Below are 4,092 nucleotides of genomic sequence, written 5' to 3'. Positions count from 1 at the left end.
GGGAGGTGACGGTCCTTCCCGCCCGAGGGTCGCGGTGGGCGAGCGCTCGGCTCCTCGGTCGTGCCGGGGGCCGTGGGAGGTCTGCGTGTGTGTGCGTGTTGTGTGTGTGTCCCTGCAGCATCTCGGTGCCCTGCGTGGAAAGGTAGGGCCCGTCGCCTGGGATGCGATCGCCTGCGTGCGGGCACGGCCAGGCGAATGCGGGTTCAGTGTTTTATAATTGCGTCGTCTCTCCTGGTGCGTGATCAACCCCGTGTCATCCGCACACCGGGAGCGCCTGCTCTTGCGGGCTCCCCGCTCTTGGGGTTCCTCCGGCCGTGCCGTGCATCCCGCAGGGGCTCCCGGAACGGTTTGGCATCAAAAGGCACCCATTAGAAGTAGATCCATTTAGATGTGTGCTGACACTAAGTAAGCGAGAAAGCCGTGTACAGGGGCTTAGCACCTACCATCTGTTTCGTTAAAATACCCAGGAAAGCGTATTTTGCATTGGAAAGAACAACGAGGGCGCATGTCTGTTTCTCAGCCTTTCGAAGCTTCTGATTTTGAATGTGGAAAGCAGTATTTTTTTGTTGTAAGTAAAGCTCGATTTCTGAGACGCAATCAAAGATGGGCAGCAGAGGGATGCGGTCGGTTATCACATACATGATGGTATTCCCCAGTATCAGCCTAGTCCACGTTCAACGTCACAGAATTTTCCGGGAAGACAGAGGCTTCGGCATTTTAAAGTTGTGTGAATCAGAAGGCAGTGGTAAATTCACAAAATGGGATTAATGGAGCCCTCAGCATTTAGAGCATGAATATTATGCCTGGTGTTACAGTTTAATGAAGCCTTTTGATACAGTGCCTGTCTGAAAAGTCTTTTGGCAGAGATTTGCACTAATCCAGTTTGGAGCTAGTGGTACATGCAAATATCAAAATATATTTAGTGGAAGAAGTGACCTAATTTAGTTCTGCAATTGTAATGAGTCTAATAACGACTTCCATTTAAATGTGATCTGGTGTGCTTTTAAAATCGTTTTAAAAAACAGGGCTTTGTAATGTTAATTAAATGCCAGATCAAGACCCAGAAATTCCAGGAAAATGCTCTCCTGACCAAGGTATCTGCATGTCACAAGCACATTGAAGAGTTCTGTATTTCATCTTGTGTGCTGCTTTTAGTTACAGTTTTTTGAGATGACATCAAGACTTTTTCTTTTCTCTTTCCTACTGTAGGAAATACGTTAGTTTACTATGCATTTCTTTCTTTTGCTGCTTTTTTTCCTTGCTATTGGTGGATTTACCCTCTTTCCTCTTACAGTATATCTTTACTGGCTGTAGGAGAGTGTTGAATATACTTGGGTATAAAGTTCAGGCCCCTCACTGATATCCAGCACATTTAGTTTATGCTAAAGCTTTACTGTGAAAATGTTTTAGTCAACATGTGCTAACCTGTGTATGTGGATACCACATTTAAATTTTTGGATGGATGACTTTTTTTTTTTTAATATTCCAGCCCTGTCTATTTTTCTTCTTTTTTTCACCTTATTAGTGTATGTATTATTCTGTATAGCACCACAAGTGTGTGCTTTTATCTTGGGAATCTTAGGAGAGTGTGTATATATATCTAAACAAAGGTAACCAGTCTGCTAAGACCTCCCAGGAAAGCACGAGGCGGGAGCTATCCCAGGGAGAGTACCCCCTCCAGTGCATATAATAGAAAAGGGGAGGCGGCGATTTTTCTGCCAGCTGTCCATTCCTAAAACACGCTCGGTGAACCCGCTTTTCCATCAGCCGCAGGCTGGTAGGTGCCTGGATTTGAAAAGAGGCAAGATTTCTCCTGGGGTCCTCTCCCTGCTCCTGGCCTTTCTCATCTACCTAACTTTGAACAGACATCGGAAATAGAGGCCACTCAGCCTCCAAGCTTTCATGAGGGATTTTGTGTGTTCTTTGATTTGTGAAACCTGTAGCAGGTTTTCACTGGAAATTGTCCTATATGTGATACAGCGAATATTGGGAATTCACTATATGAATATTGAGGAGCTGACAGAAGGCTTGCTTCTCGTTGGTATCTTTTGAGCTGTTCCAGTTTTTTTCCTTATTGCTCATTCTCTTTGGGTGATGATTAATGAGCTTCCTCAGCCAGTTACAGCTTGAGCCTCTGGAATGGGTATTTGTTTGTAGGCTCCGGTATTCTCTTAGCACCAGTGAAAGCTTTGGAAGAACCAGTACCCTGGTGCTGTGGCCTGGGGAGCAGTACAACTTAACACAGGCCCTGAAGCTGTATGGTCACAGTAATTTTCCTTTCAAGATACAAATTAAAGCTGTCTTAAAAAGAAGTACTGATTATGTAGAAACTGCTGGTACTTTTCCAAAGTAGTTTCTTGTGAAAGAGTTTTCCGGTTCATGCTCAATACTTGAAATTCTGAGTAGCAATACATAGAAATTGAAGAAAAATGTCCTTGAGATAGAAAAGAGATGAGTTTCACTGATAGTAGGTCAGAAAAATGCCCTTGGAGTTGAATCCCAGTCCTTAAACAAAACCAGAGACTGATTTTCAGATCTTTCCAGTTTTATCTGTGTGATCTATTAATATTTTGTTATCTTGGAAAAAAAATAGAAGGTTTTGGTTAAATAGAAGTAAAAAGACGAAGGATGAAAATGCCACCCGTTTTCATGTCACCATTGATATCACCTGAATCCCTGACAAGAGGAGGATCAGGAAGGATTCCTGCTAATTGTTTTCCTGCCTTTGTATTTCAGACAATTTAGATTTAAATGCCTGTGTCAGGAGGTTTGTTAGAGCAATAGGGGTTCTGCGCGTTAACGCTGTGAGCTGTAAAGCTGTTTTGTTCTAGCAATACATAAAAAATGTATAGGTGTAGGTTGGTGCATAGGTTTGGATAATTCACAGGAACAAATATTGGCTGTTAGTTTCTGTTTTAGTAAACAACAGAATCCTGTGTAGGCAAATAAAGGAATCCCTGAAGAATGATGTCTTTGGGTAGTGAACATTCGGGCTTTGTCCAGGATTGTGGCGAGCGGTGTGATCAGTCACGCCTGTCAGTGGGGCTAGGGCGAGTCAGGAGCAAACGCAGCCATGTCACAGAGTTTGCTCTAGAGATGCACATGAAGTGATACTTCTACCGAGCAGTTGAAACCTTTTTGCTTTTCCAGAACCAAAGTAAGAAAGAAAGATTATGCATGAATATGCAAAAAAAGAGTAAAGCGCACTGTGGTTGTCTTAGTATGGTTCATTGTCTGACATCTAAATACCAGAGAAGTGTGGGTTGCTTTGAAATACCCGTGATGAAATTGGAGATAGAGTGTAGAATATATTTTAACTACTGGGTACTTCAGCAGTCTTTGTTACTTGCAATTTATCCGAAAAGAGCTAATGGTGGCATCCAGTAAAGTGCCAGATGCAATAAAAAATAACTTCTGAATGAGCTAAAATGTTTGGGGTAAACACGTGGTTTGACTCCTCCAAGCTCTCTTCTTGCAGAACCACATTTACACGTGTTTTTATAAACTTGAAGCAATAATGAAATGATAGATGCAGGAGCAGAAAACCCTCACGAGAGCTGGCAATCAACATCATGCCCAGGATACCAAAGGACGCAGGAGGCTGTTTCATTGCGTTGTGTCATTGCTGCAAGCAGGATAAGGAGCTCTTGCTTTTCAGTGCAAGGGCTGTACCACTTCCTTCCCACAGAACAATTTTGGGGGTGAGCAGGCTTGGTAAAATGCGGGTTTTCCCTGCGTGTTTTGCTGGTGCCAGATCCCTGTCTCACCAAAGGCAGCCACAGACTTTGGGCATTGCACTGAGCTCCTGAAGAGGAACAGCCATGGGGATCTCGGAAAGTGGCAAGGACGGGTATTTTGAACACCGAGCCGGGCTCACTTCCAGCCGTTGGCTGTTGAGGGCTGGCATTGAACGTGGCGCTCCTCGGTCTTCCCTCTCCCTCCCGAGACCCTGAGCTGTGGGTAGTGTCAGTGGCCCTTCTTTTGCCTCATCCTCCAGCCCTAGGAGAGAAAGCACGCAGGGAAATTACTGCTGGTCTTACCAGAAGCAAGTACTATGCAGATTTTTCTCTTGGAAATCTGCCAGGGGTTCAG

The sequence above is a fragment of the Corvus brachyrhynchos genome, unplaced genomic scaffold, assembly GCF_000691975.1.
Source record: "Corvus brachyrhynchos isolate BGI_N302 unplaced genomic scaffold, ASM69197v1 scaffold331, whole genome shotgun sequence".
In the NCBI taxonomy this organism is placed as follows: Eukaryota; Metazoa; Chordata; class Aves; order Passeriformes; family Corvidae; genus Corvus; species Corvus brachyrhynchos.
The sequence above is the reverse complement of the archived record's forward strand: the minus strand, read 5'-3'. Positions refer to the sequence as shown.